Genomic DNA, 14,458 nt, shown 5'->3' on the forward strand with positions numbered 1-14,458 from the left:
CTACATTTTGCCTCTGGACTTTTCATCCTTTTTTCCTTCTGTATATCTTACTTTCACTGCTCCTTGTGTCTGTCTGTCTGTCTGCTGCCTGACTTCTTGGCCCCAGGTAGATCCCTCTCTTTCTCCTTTATTCTCTTCTCCTTCTCCAGTTCTCTGCAGCCCTAGATTTCTCCTCCTGTTCATTCTCTCTGCCTGCCAGCCCCACCTATCCCTCTCCTACCTAACTATTGGCTGTTCAGCTTTTTATTAGGCCAATCGGGTGCCTTAGGTAGGCAAGGTGAAACAAATGCAACACAAATGAAGTATAAACAAATGTAAAACACCTTTACATAGTTAAATATTCCACAACAGGTCTTATTGTGTAGTGCAGGCTATCCTGGAGCTCACTTTGTAGATAAGCCTGGCTTCACACTCAAAGATCCACCTGTTTCTGCCTCCCCAGTGCAAGGAGTAAAGGCATGTGCCATCACACCCAGCTCCGTGCCATTTCTTTTAGCTCCTAAGGTGATGTCTAGTTTCTTAGGTATAAGTTGGCCTTTGATTTGCCACCCCAGGTTTCTGTATCAGTAAAAGACGAGTGTCCTTCTTCTTAGTAACATTTACTTCAGAAGGAAAATCTTCGATATTCTTTTTTTTCTCCAAAAATTTTGGAGGTACTTAGGGTCTAATGCAATAATAATAATAATAATAATAATAATAATAATGATATCTTTGTGTGTGTGTGTGCCACATATGGGCAGGTGTCTGCAGAGACCAAACACTTCAGACCCCCTAGAGCTGGGATAACACACATTTGTGATCTTCCTAACATGTGTGCTGGGAACCAAACTAGGGTTCTTAGGGAGAGTAGGAAGCAGTCTTAACCACCAGGCCATACATATAATTTAAAAAAAAAAACCTTCTATTCTATGTGTATGAATGTTTTCTGCAGGTATGCCTGTGTGTCACATGCATTAAGTGCTTTGAGCAGACAAAGGAGGGCCTTAGGTCCCTGGGACTGGAGTTACAGTTGGTTGTGATCTATCTGCCAAGTGGGTGCTGGTAATTTGGAAGAACAGCCAGTCTCTCTCTCTCTCTCTCTCTCTCTCTCTCTCTCTCTCTCTCTCTCTCTCTCTCTCTCTCTCTCTCTCTCTCTCTCTCTCTCGGTGGTGGTGGTAGGGACTTCAAGATAGGGTTTCTCTATGGCTTTGGAGCCTATCTTGGAACTAGCTCTTGTAGACCAAGCTGGCCTCGAACTCACAAGAGATCTGCCAGCCTCTGCCTCCTGAGTGTTGGGATCAAAGGCATGTGCCACCACCGACTAACTGGCCATCAGTATCTTAACTGCTAAGCTGTCTCTCCAACCCCATCCCTTCTTTTGTGGGGAAGGGGCAGTGCCGAGACAGGCTGACATGTGCATACTCAGGACTCTCTTACCTACTTGGAGCTCTAATGGTACCAGGAAACACTGGGAGGATCCAAGTGAATGCCTGACAGGAGAGAAATGGGAAAGCGCATGTCAGGTTCCATCCCCGTGTTTCTAAAACTGTGTCTACTTGGTCTCTTCTTTTAAAATAATATTCTTTCCTTACAGGTATACTCTGGAAAGGATCAAATTAGTACCACACAGTGAAAGTGCGTGGAACTACTTGAAAGGGTAAGAGGCTGTTTTTGCTGGGTTTTTGTAAGAGAACCACCAGGCTGCTATGAGCAACATCATGGAATGTCCTCCATAAGAATGCCAGGGAATTTCCTGTGTAGATACATCTAACAGTAGAAGCAAAGCATGCTCACGGTTCCCTGGCATTGAGCTGGAGTTACAGGTGTGGCCCAGCATGGGTGCAGGGACTCAAATTCAGATCCTCTACAGGAACAGTAACTACTGAGCCATCCAACTCTCTCCAATCCTTCTGATAATTTGTGTTCTCGTGTTTGCACATCAACAGACCCTTCATCGTTAGTCTCGTTATGCTGATTGGGATCAGATGTCTCGTGTGCAGGTCAGTCAGTCCACTCTGAGTGCCACCACATCCAGCACACTTTTTGTGTTCATGGAGAACCCATGTCAGTTCTCTGGCCAGAGATCCAGTAGAGCCTGAGTGCTCAACTCTTAAACAATGAAGGGGTTTTTTTTTTGGGGGGGGGTTCAATCAGGGTTTCTCTGTAGCTTTGGAGCCTGTCCTGGAACTAGCTCTTGTAGACGAGGCTGGCCTCGAACTCGGAGATCCACCTGCCTCTGGCTCTGGAGTGCTGGGATTAAAGATGTGCACCACCACCACCCGGCATGATGAGGCATGAGGCATCTTTGTTAAACAATGTGCACCTTGGCAGGGGAAGAGGAGGCAGGAAAATGTAAGAGCCAGAGGATGGGGAGGAGCACCGTGGAGCGGGGTCTCTGGACTGCAGGTTGGGAGGAGCGCTGTGCGGTGCTGTCTCTGGACTGCAGGTTGGGAGGAGCGCTGTGAGGTGCTGTCTCTGGACATGCTGTAGCTTTTGCACTCAAGGAACTCACAGTGACTGTGATTATACCTGCAAGTGATCAAGCCAACTGAAATTCCAGCACAGATTGGGGAGTTACTGGGGAGCAGTTGCCAGTTGATAGTTGTTTTACAGGGAGAATCATTTCTGAGAGTGATGCCAGTGGTTTATGAAAGAGAAGGAGGAGGAAAAGGCCTGAAGTTGGGAAGGGGACATGTTGGCAAGGGGGAGAGGGGGGAGAACGGAAATGAGGGAGGATATGATCTTAATTCACTGTATACACGTATTCCCAAGAATAAAGAGAAACACCATTATAAAGCAGACACAGGACCTGCCATTTCCACCGATGTGCCTCTTTACAAATCCCCACATCCTCCAGCAGGACTCCACTTCCAAAACAGTCTCAACCCCCACCCCCTGAGGACCCTTGAAACGTGAGCCTATGGGAGTTATTTAACATTAAAACCACTAACAACCAGATGTTATGAACATCTCTCCATGTCAATACATATAAACCAATGTAACTTTAATATTTCATTTATTTGATATGTGTGTGTGAGAGTGTGTGTGTGTGTGTGTGTGTGTGTCTGTGTGTGTGTGTGTGTGCACGTGTGCATATGGAGATCAAAGGACAAGCTGTGAGAATCCTTTCTCACCTCACACCTGTGGCTCCTAGGGAGTGAACTTAGGTTGTCAGCACCCTTACCTGCTGGCCTGCTCATGGGCCCCTACACTGTTTTCCGTATAGCAAACTACACATAACACATATTATGATCTTAGTCATTTTTAGGAGGTTGTTTTGAGTTTTATGTATATGGGTGCTTTGGCTGCATGTATGTCTGCATCACATGTATGTAGTGCACTCCGAGTTCAGACCCTCTAAAACTGACTTAGAGATGGTTGTGAGCTGCCGTGTGGGTGAGGGAACCCAGGTCCTCCAGAAGAGCAGCCAGGGCTCTTTACTGCGGAGCCATGTCTCCAGCCCTTACGTTAGTCATTTAAATGCATATTTCAGGGACATCCAGGATATTTCACACTGCTATGCAACCATGACCTCCACCATCAGCAGAATTGTTTTTATCTTTTCAAACTGAAACCCTGTATTCCTTAAGCAGTGCTTTTAGTGGCTTTGAGATATAATGCATATAATTTATTTCTGAATTATTAACATGTATTATTATATAACAATATAAGATATTCTTATTATTATACAAACAGGTATATTTTCTACTATAAGTACTCTTGGTGCTGGAGAGATGGCTCCATAGTAAAGCACCTGTGCTGCTCTTGCAGAGAACCTGAGCTTAGTTCCCAGCATGCATATCAGGTGGCTCACACAACTACAGCTCCAAGGGCATCTAGTATCCCTGGTCTTTGAGTGACACACATACACACACATCAGTTTGAGAGGCAAAAGTGGCTTACAGAGTTTTTTTTGCCCCACCCCTCTAGTGCTTCCAAAATCGACCCCAGGTCCTTTAACAAACATACTTGGTGTTAACACTCATTATTTGGATAAGAAGCACAGATGGGTTTTTAAAAATCTGCATGCCATACTGTCTTGATTTCAAACCTAGAAAGTAGATCAGTTTAGAACAGATGATATTATGTGTGTTTTAAACAAACAACAAATTACGTCTGATTTTCCATTTCACAACCTCTCGTTTCACATCAAGTACAGATACGTGTGACTCGCTGAGATCTTCCAACCTTCACGTCACTTAAATATCCAGCTTGAGGTTTGAACCTGAAACTTGTGAAGTTCAGCTTTGCATCTCAGATCAAAGCCCCAAATTCACCTTTCATGCAGTTTCCAAATCCAGAGGCATCAGTACCTCTGGGGGCTCGGTTGGTGGTGGGGCTGAGAATTTTGGACATTTGCTCAGGCTGCTGTTCTGGGGCCCACCCTCTGGCAACTACTGCTTTGCAAATATGTAGATCACAAAGCAACCCTCTGAGATTCCCAGCCCCAGGCTCAACCTGTTGGCTGCTTCCTGACAATCACCAGCAGAAGCAGAGGCTGGGTGAGAGCTGGTGTCCATGGTAAGGCAGGAGGCGGCCACGAGGGGACAGCCTTGCTCGCTTCGGACCGCTTCCTGCCATGCAGGAGTAGTGGGCAGCGAGCCGGATTTGGTGGGTATCAGGTAGGCTCAGGGGAATGTTGGAGCAGACTAGGGCTCTGCAGGGCCTTTCCGAGCCTGGACCACCTCCCCAACCCAGCCACAGGGTGGGATGACACGGCTCTCCCGGGCCTCAGCTGAGCCTCGCCTTGGAGCAGGTGGTGCCCTCCAGATGCTTACGGTGCACTCTCCGTCCCTCCGGGTGCTCATCGTGCACCCTCACCCCGAGTGATCACCATACACCGCCCCCCTCTGGGTAGTCACCATGCACCACCCTCCTCTGGGTGATCACTGCGCACCCCCTCCGGGAGAACACCTTACAGCCCCTCCTTATGCTCTCCGCGCACCCCTCTCCGGGTCTGTCTGTGCACCGGGTGCCGCCACTCAGCTGTGTGAACCCCACTTCCCTCCTCTATTAAAAAGCAATATTTAGAGTTTAGGAAGTTTGACATCCCACTCTTTACCTATACTAACTATATAATATCCAGATTATTTAAAATAATTATCGGAAAGTGAGGTTTAGCCTGAATTGTCTTGGTGACACCAACATCTCGAATTATGTAAAACATTGTGTGTATTGGCAGTTCATTTAGTTGGCTTATTTTCTTTGTCTAAGCAGCCCACTCCAGTGACCACACTGGGTTCAAGTCTGCCTAACTCCTGAGCTTTGCAAGACCCCAAGGAAGAACGTGGATTTGAGGCAGCCCTTCCACGTACATGGTGTAGATCTTGGATGAGCGCCTTGACCTTTGAGTCCATTCACTTCTCTGGAAACTTATCTACCTCTCAGAACTGTTTTGAGTTTGATATTGTGTGATACTGTGTGAGCTGAGTTTAAGGATGATTGCTTTTTTTCCTAGGGAGATTCAGAATGTGAGGATTATAGCTAAAAGATACAAAATACAGTCCATAAATGTAAGGGCTTGCCAACTAATGAGGGTCATATTTTCATTTGAAAAGAGGATTCTAGGGCCTGGAGAGATTGCTCAGTTGTTAAGAGCACTTGTTTTTGAAGAGGACCGGGGTTCAATTCCCTAATGGCTCACTGCTGTTCATAATTTCAGTTCCAGGGAATCCAGCGCCGTATTCCAACCTCCCTGGGCACCATGCATGCAAACAAGCACTCATTCATATAAAATAAATAAGTCTTTTATTTATTCATTTATTTTGGTTTTTGAAACAAGGTGTCTCTGTAGTAAATAAATTTTTTAAAGAAAATATGAATTCCAGATTCTTGCAGAATTTTGTTCCTAGTGTTGGTAGCATCTGAGTGTTAACTTGTATTGCTATAATCAGCTTTTGAAAATGATTTGTTTATTTATTTTTGCTTCTGTGAATGTCTGTGTGAGGGTGCCATGTTTCCGGGAACTGTGGTTATAAACAGTTGTGAGCTGCTACATGGGTGCTGGGACTTGAACCTGGATCCTCAGCCAGTGCTCTTAACCACTGAACTATTGCTCCAACCTTGCTATAGGAGGTTTTTAGAAGGGAAGGGTTTATTTGGGCTCAGTCCTGGGGGTTCATTCCGTGATGGGCCTTTGCATAGTGACCTTTGCTTATGGCCTGTGGTCATTCTGCGCATCGCTGGCAGGAGAGATCCGTGGTGGAAGGGGAATCTGATTGGAGAAGACGGCAATGGAGGAGGTGGCCTTCCTTCATGGCATCCTGGATGCAGAGAGACACAGGCTGGGGTCCCAGTGTCTCCTTCTAGGCCATGCTGTTCCTGACAGAAACTTCCTTGTAGCAGACTCTACCTTTTGAAGATGCTCCCACCATCCAGGAACAGCTGAAGATCAAGTCTTTAATGACTGAGCCTTAGGGGGATATTTTTACCAGAGCACAAGAGTGAAGGGGTGTGTGGAGCTCGAGAGTGAGTAGTGGGTGTGGATTTAGAATTAAGCTCCTCTGCCCAGCCACAAGTCTCTTGCAAAACCCAGGAAAGGGGCTGACAATTTTATGCTTCAAAGTCTGTGCACTGGAAAGGGTGTGTGCCTGTGTGTGTGTTTCACACGTGTCATGGCATGCAAGTGGAGGACAGGGTACAACATGGGTGCTTGTCTTTGCCCTCTCCCTTGTTTAAGCCAGAATCACTCTGTGGTGTGCCATGGGTCAGGCTGGCTGGCCCAGCAGCCTCCATGGATTCTCTTCACTACTGGTATTGCTGTAGGAACAATGCTTTTGGGTTCTAGGGATTTCAGCTCGGGTCTGCACACCTTACCCACTGAGCCATCTGCCCAGTCTGTGTGTGTTCTTTTCTTAGGGACCCCCTTTCCTTCCTAAAGCTATAAGCTCTAGGGACCATGAAACTTGCAGTCATGCAATAGAAAGATCAGAGGGGGAGGTTGGAGTGAAAGAGATTTAACACTTGGAAGATGCAACGGTGGTGTTGGTGCAATTGGATGAGAGAAGAAAGGGCCGATGGGAGGCGCTAGAGGGCAGGTCCCACAGAGAACTGAACGGAAACACAGGAAGACAGGAATTGCGTGCCAGATGCCCATGAACACAGAGAAGTGCAGTGTGACTGTCCATTCAGTGTGCCTCGGTCCCTGCTCTGTGCCAGGCACTGCAGATGGTAGGGAACCAAACAGAACAGGTGACAAACATCTTGAAGCACAATCTAAGGGTCCACAGATCTCCTAACGGTTTGGGCACCAAGGAGTGTTTGGGGGCTGGAGTATAGAACATTTGGGGGACTCTGTAGTTTACTTTCCTGGGGTTTACTTTTCCCTTGGTGCTGGAGTCAGACCTGCATTGTGTCTTGGCATGTGCTAAGCATTAACTCTCTCACGATCTACATCCCTGGCTACTGAAGACTCATCTCAGTGTAGTAAGGAGCAGACGGGCTGCGTTCCTGCCGCCCGGCTCCCACAAGGCTGGCTGCCTGGCTAGCTTATGCCCCGAAATAACAACACACAAACTGTATTCATTTAAATACTGCCTGGCCCATTAGTTCCAGCCTCTTACTCACATCTTGATTAACCCATATCTAATAATCTGTGTAGCACCACGAAGTGGTGCCTTACTGGAAGATTCTAGCGTAAGTCCATCTTGGGCTGGAGCTTCATCACATCTGACCTGGTGGCTGGCTTCATGGCATCTGGCTCAGAGAGGAGAGGCATGGCATCTGTCTCACTTAGGAGAGGCATGGCATCTGACTGAGCCATCTACCTCACTTCCTTCTTCCTGTTCTGTCTACTCCTCCCACCCAAGGGCCGGCCCATTAAATGGACCAAGGCAGTTTCTTTATTAATGAAAGAAATCTACACAAACAGAAGACTCTCCCACATCATCTCAGAATTTAGACTTGTTTTTCAAGGAACAGTGGGACTACTGAATGTTTGTATTCTGAGCAGGATTTTATCTGTCGTTTGGAAGGATCACCCTCTATGTCAAACAAGAATTCTTTCATGTACACGTAGGGAAATATGTACAAATTTTGTTTCACACCAGGCTGGTTGTGAATGGCTATAATTCAGCCCATGGGAGACTTAGACAAGAGGGTGGTATAGTTGGTTTGTCTACACAATGAGACTGTCTGGAGCAGGGGGAGTTATTTCACTGATGATGCTGTCGTCAACTGAGAGTAACAAAGCAGAGTAGATGAATCTCTAAAGCATACTGTGATGGGCTGGCTAGATGGCTTCGTTGCGATGGGTGCTTGCTGCCAAACCCAGTAACCTGATTTCAACACTCAGGATCCATAGTGGAAGGAGAGACCTGATTCCTGTAAGTTGTTCTCTGACCTCCTCATGCATGCCTTGGCAGGTGTCCTCCCCTCGTGGTCAAAGAAATAAAATGTAAGAAATTAAAACAACAACAACAAGATATCAATCTGAACTTCAAAGCCGTTAGCTGTAGAGCGGCTCTCCAGTATACCAGAAGTGACACAGTGCCTGAGAAGCTGCTTATGGGCAGGGACTTGTGACCACGGAAGACACAGTTTATCTGTGGCCACCAGAGGGCCTCAGGTTTTAGCATTCATCCAGACCTCCTGGCGGACTCTAAGAGCGGATTTTGTTTCTGATCAGTAGGTCTGAAGTGAGCACCTACGAAATGACTTTTCTTCCCAAGTCCCCAGATCTCCAGCTGGAGAATCCCAGAGAATAACCATGAGGCTAGTGGCAGCTGGGGATGGAGAGGGCATCGAAGGTGCTCCAGTTCTATATGTAATATTTCATTTCCTTCACAAAGGTCAGGCTTGGTGGAGAATCCTATGCCGTGCGAGACCCTGGGTTGGGTCCCCAGTATGCCACACTCCCCCAAAATGTTATTTTTAAAAAATTGAAATATATTTAGGACAACTGTAAATTGACAAAACACTGAATAGATGTCCTAATCTTACTTATTTTTCCTTTTGGAACATTTCATTAAAGAAAGAAGATCCCACCTGTTGTGTAGAGAATGGATGGGAACAAAGAAAGATCATGCAGGAATCAGCTGTAGACGAGAAGGTAAGAGGCCAGGGCAGAGTCAGGAAAGGATGGTATGTAGGGCTTGACTGATTCTGAGGTCAGGGGAGGGAGGAACTGAGTCACCCTGGTTTGTGATATAAATGACGGTAGGCTGTGTCTCCACGATAGAGTGGGAGCCCCGAAGAGGAGATGTGTTGGGGAAAAGGGGGGACAACAAGGTCAGCAGTTAATACTGAGCCCACAGAGCGTTGGGAGAAGGATCTAGACTGCAGCATAGATGTTGGGATCGCAAGCAGCTTGAGAGCTACCAGAGACACTGCATGAGGTGAGATTACCTCAGCCTGCAACATCCTCAAAGGAATATTATCATCTACTGCCAGGATTGGCCAACTACAATCCACTGCCTGGTTTTTGTTTTTGTTTTTGTTTTTTGTTGTTCTTGTTTTTATAGCCCTGAGCTAAGCAAGCACTTTACCAGTGAGCTGTAGTCCCGGCCATTTTTATCCTGGTAAATGTTGGGTAAGAGATATTTGTTGAGAAAACACAGGTTTGTTTTTATACGCCATAGGGGCTGCTCTTACCTACTCTGGAAACAGGGCTGAGTGGGACAGGCAGAGAAGACGCATGATATCATACCTCCCCTCTGCACCTCACATCCGTGATGCAGTTATCACTTGATTTTGGCATTGACTACTAGAGAAAAAGCAGTTGCAAAAAAAACCCTTTGTCCTAAGGTCTAAGTTGAGACACACCTGGTCCCTCTAAAGATTATGAAGAAAGGTGAGCTGGAAAGATGGCTTCGTGGGTAAAGGTGCTGGTCATGCAAGCCTGTTACATCCCCAAGACCCACTTAGAGAGAGAAGAGAGAATCAGTTCAGCTGAGGTGTCCCCTGACCTCCGCATACGCGCTGTGGCATGTGCTCGCCCGTGCCCACAAGCCGTACACACAATGATAATTAACATAAAATTTTTTAAAGTATGATGAAAGAGATAATACAACAGATGCAGCAGCCTGGGTGGAAACAGCTGCCGCGGCTCTGTTCAGTCTCTGAAGATGAGCCGAGGGATAGGCCTGAGGTCAAGATGAGAGTCCCCATAAAATCTGAACACTGCTGGAGCTGGCCGGGGAGAACCCAGAGTGTGGGGTGAATGGGCAAGATGGCCTCCAGGTAGCCTGTGAATGAAACCAGAGTGATTGCAGAGTCACGACCCCGTAATAGCAGGAATAAACACCAGTGTTGAATTCTGTTTTCTAAGCGAAGCTACGAAACTGTCAGTACTGACGTTTTGGGGTCGCGTTGCTGTGGCAGCACTTCACCCATGTCCTCATTGGTTTAGAAACAGGAAGGGGTGGTTCCTTATTTGCTTACAGGAACTGTGCAAAAGTATTTCTGGGACAAGACTTGAGTTTATTCTTTGAAGTTGTGATATAATTCTTTTTTATTTTGTCTGTGCACTGTATGACTGCAGTACTCTCGCAGGCCAGAAGACACCGTCAGATCTCTTGGGATGGAGTTACGGAGGCTGTGAGCTGCCGTGTGGTACCAAGCACAACTATGAGCGACCCAGGCATGTGGATGGAGACCCAGCTGAGAGAAGGAAGAAACTCCTGAAGGTAGCCCTGTCAAGATTGACTCTGGGTCCCTTGTCTCCCAGTCTAATGGTCACTTTGGAACACTTCTGTCCAGCACCTCTGCCTCGACTGGTTTTTCCATTTCCCCCAATCTCCTGAGAATCCCAGGCGCTGTCCTCATGGTTACTTCAGGATGGGACGGATGAGAAATTGCTCGTGCTGGTTGTCCTGTGAGGAGCTGAGGACGGAAGTGAGGCAGCTGAGGCGCGTTGGGGAAGGCGCCATGAAGAGGGTAAGTGTTCACGTCTGCGCTGTCCTCACTGTCAGCTCAGGTGCCCCGACACTTGCTGTACCTGGGAGTCCATGGGAAAAAGATTGCCTGGGGCTGGACTGTGGTGGCGCATGCCTCTAATCTCAGCACTCGGGAAGCAGAGGCAGGCGGATCTCTGAGTTTGAGGCCAGCCTGATCTACAGAGCAAGTTCCAGGATACCCAGAGTTACACAGAGCAACCCTGTCTCAAAAAAACTCAACCAAAAAAAAAAAAAGGATTGCTTGGGGTAGGGACTTGAGGCCAGCCTGGGAAACATCGTGGAATACTGGCTTAAAAACAAAGGAAAGGAAAACAATCCATGAAGGCCCTGCATTTCTGTCCTTGGGCCCAGGAGAACTAGGGTGGGCATAGTGAAGTCCTCTGGAGGGAGGGAGGCAGGTGTGAAAGAGTGCTATACGATGGGAGACGGGAACACTTTCAGGCTGGGGATGTAGCTCAGCTGGGGGAGTACTTGCTTCAAGGCCATCCGTGGCTGTGTAGGGAGTTCAAGGCCAACCTGTGTTACAGGAGACCTTGTCTCAAAATATATATATATATAAACATAGTCAATGTGTAGCCATTAGGTATAGATAGGAACTTCAATTAGTATCAGGAAGAAGGATAATAAGTGAAAACGAAAAGTGTGCTGCCTAGTTGTGGAGTCTACTGCTTTCAATTGCAAAGTTACATAGTTATATAAGAAAATACAACCATGATAGACAATTATAGAGTTAAGGAAGGGTCTGAGCTTCCAGCACAGCACATCAGGCCTCGGTGAGCCACTCCTGCTCTGAGACAAACGTTTCTCCAAATGCTGACGTGTTCTTAGCTAATGGTCTTCTTTTATGAACCATGAAGATGGAAGACTACACAGACAGCATCCTCATCCTTTCCGTGAGGTCCCATGTACCTCCCTGCAGGCATCAGCCTGAGTCTTGCAACTTTGCAGGATCACCAGTCTTCTCCACCCCATCCTTCATTCCCTTCTGTGTAAAAACAAGCACACTTGCTGGGCAGTGGTGGTGCATGCCTTTAATCCCAGCACTCAGGAGGCAGAGGCAGGATGATCTCTGTGAGTTTGAGGCCACCCTGGCCTACAAGAGGATAACGTGCTTTGCGTCTTCCTCGTTCCTTGATCATTTTGAACTCTTTTACTGTCCTCTCTTTCCTCATCCCGCCAACTGATGATGCATCTCAACCAGCAGCAGTTTGGAAGTGGATGACAGTGTATACAGACTCTTGTGGTTGTCACTACTGGAGAGGGGGATGTTTCTGGCATTCGGTGGGGTGGAAGCTGGGGATGCTGCCAGACAGACATCCTGCATGCCACACAAGAAAGGCCTGTCCCTCGAAAGACAGCTGTCTGAATGGAACGTTGATGTGGGATAGTCTTCTGTTTGTGTTGATCTCATTGGTTAATAAAGAAACTGCCTTGGCTTTTTGATAGGGCAGGATTTAGATAGGTGGAGTAGACAGAACAGAAGGGAAGTTAGTCAGATGCCATGCCTCTCCTCAGTGAGACAGTCGCCATGAAGCCAGCCACCAGGTCAGACATGCTGAATCTTTCCCGGTAAACCACCACCTTGTGGTGCTACACAGATTATTAGAAATGGGTTAATCAAAATATGAGAGTTAGCCAAGAAGAAGCTAGAGCTAATGGGCCAAGCAGTGTTTAAATGAATACAGTTTCCATGTAGTTATTTCAGGTGTAAAGCTATGCGGGATCTGGGCAGGACGAAAACCAGGCCTGCCTGCAGCTCATTACCACAGAACGTAGCAATGCTGAAACTGAGGAAGTGTCTCTCTGTGTCTCTAGATGTAATCTATATCCAGAACTAGTCTAATCCTGTTGCTTTTGCATATTTAATTAACTCCCAGATAGTTCTCTCGAGGTCTGTCTCTCCCCAACTCCCAGAACCGTGCAGTCAACTGCTTATTTGTCAGCTCCACTTGGAGTTCTCTGAATAGGTCAGAACGTCCTGGGTGGGACTCTTGTTTGTTTCTTTCTTTCTTCCGAATAGAGTCTTACTGTATAGCCTTCAAATTCATGATCCTCCTGCCTCAGCTTCTTGAGTTTAGGGATTACCCGTATGTGTCACTGCAGCTGGTTTGGTGTGAATGGTTGATCTCTTCTGTGGGGCCTGCTGTTCCCCCCTTTGGAGATGGCACCACTTTCCACCCAGGTCCTTGAGCCATACACCTGGGAATCATCTTGGGTCCTCCTACCCCTTCTGTCAGCCAAGAGCAGGCTGTGCTCTTCCACACTGCGGTCCATGGTGACTCTAGGGTTGGGAGAAGACTTTGGAAGAGTCTGTGATATCTGCCTTGGCCCTGTTCTTCCTTCTTCCTTCCTTCCCCATCCCAGTTAGCTGCTCACCTTCCTGAGTGCTGTGTGTCTGTCTTCACAGCTCTGGGATGGCAGAGATTGGACTGTATCTGGTTTATTTCCACGTCCTCTGCACCACGCCTGCCTCCTAGGAGGTGTTTGTTTCTCAGCATGCTTTGGTGGAAGCATGGGTCTGACATTCTCCATGGCCCTGTTTCAGGTCTTTCTGTCCAAGTGGAATGAGCACAAAGTTGCTCTCTCACGGCTCACCAGGCTGGAAATGAAGGACGACTTCTTCCATGGACTGTAAATGCTGAAGTCTCTGCAGAGCAAGACGTGGTCACGCTGGTTGGCTACTGCAGGGAGCATGGCACCGTTCTCACCGAGTATCACTCCTTGGGTTCCCTGAGCAACCTGGAAGAAACACTAAACCTTTCGAAGTACCAAGATGTGAACACCTGGCAGCACAGGCTGCAGCTGGCTGTGGAGTATGTCGCCATCATCAACTACCTGCACCAGAGCCCCCTGGGCGTGAGGGTCATGTGTGACTCTAACGACCTGCCCAAAACTCTGTCTCAGTACCTGCTGACAAGCAACTTCAGCATTGTGGAGAATGACCACGCCTCCAGGGTCCTGGTGAAGTGTGGCCACAGAGAACTCCAAGGGGATTTTGTGGCTCCAGAGCAGCTTTGGCCTTATGGGGAAGACATGAGATGACCTCATGCCCTCCTATGATGAGAAGATTGACATCTGGAAGATTCCGGATGTCTCCAGTTTCCTTCTGGGGCATGTGGAAGGCAGCGATATGGTTCGATTCCATTTGTTTGATATCCATAAGGCATGTAAGAGCCAGATCCCCACAGAAAGACCCACAGCTCAGGATGTTCTGGACACTTATCAGAAGGTTTTATATTCACTCAGAGACTCTGTGATGTTTCAGACAAAGGAGATGCTGTAAGGACAGGCCACTAAGTGATGGACTTGATGGCTGAATGGCACCCAGCTTTTCTACTCTTGGTGATGGAAGTGCTTTCGTGAACCTCATGATTTGTGGACGCAGGGTCTCCTCCACATCTGCCTGCACATCTGAGTGTGCCCTGCCTTCCCGGCAACCTGGATGGAAGCAGACAAGTGGGAAAACCTTGCTTCAGTGTGCTTCCTGGTGAAGATGAAGAGAATTCATGGATCTATCTATACAGTGTTTGAAGGAAGTGATTAAAAAGGTAATCATGAAGACACATCGCCTACCCCGGTAACCG

The 14,458-nt window shown here is 47.4% G+C and overlaps 1 pseudogene; it reads left to right on the forward strand.

Moving 5' to 3' along the window:
• The first annotated feature begins 1,964 nt into the window (after positions 1-1,964).
• LOC119799900 lies at positions 1,965-14,157 on the forward strand (annotated as a pseudogene).
• The last annotated feature ends 301 nt before the right edge of the window (positions 14,158-14,458 follow it).

The sequence above is a fragment of the Arvicola amphibius genome, chromosome 13, assembly GCF_903992535.2.
Source record: "Arvicola amphibius chromosome 13, mArvAmp1.2, whole genome shotgun sequence".
Taxonomy (NCBI): domain Eukaryota; kingdom Metazoa; phylum Chordata; class Mammalia; order Rodentia; family Cricetidae; genus Arvicola; species Arvicola amphibius.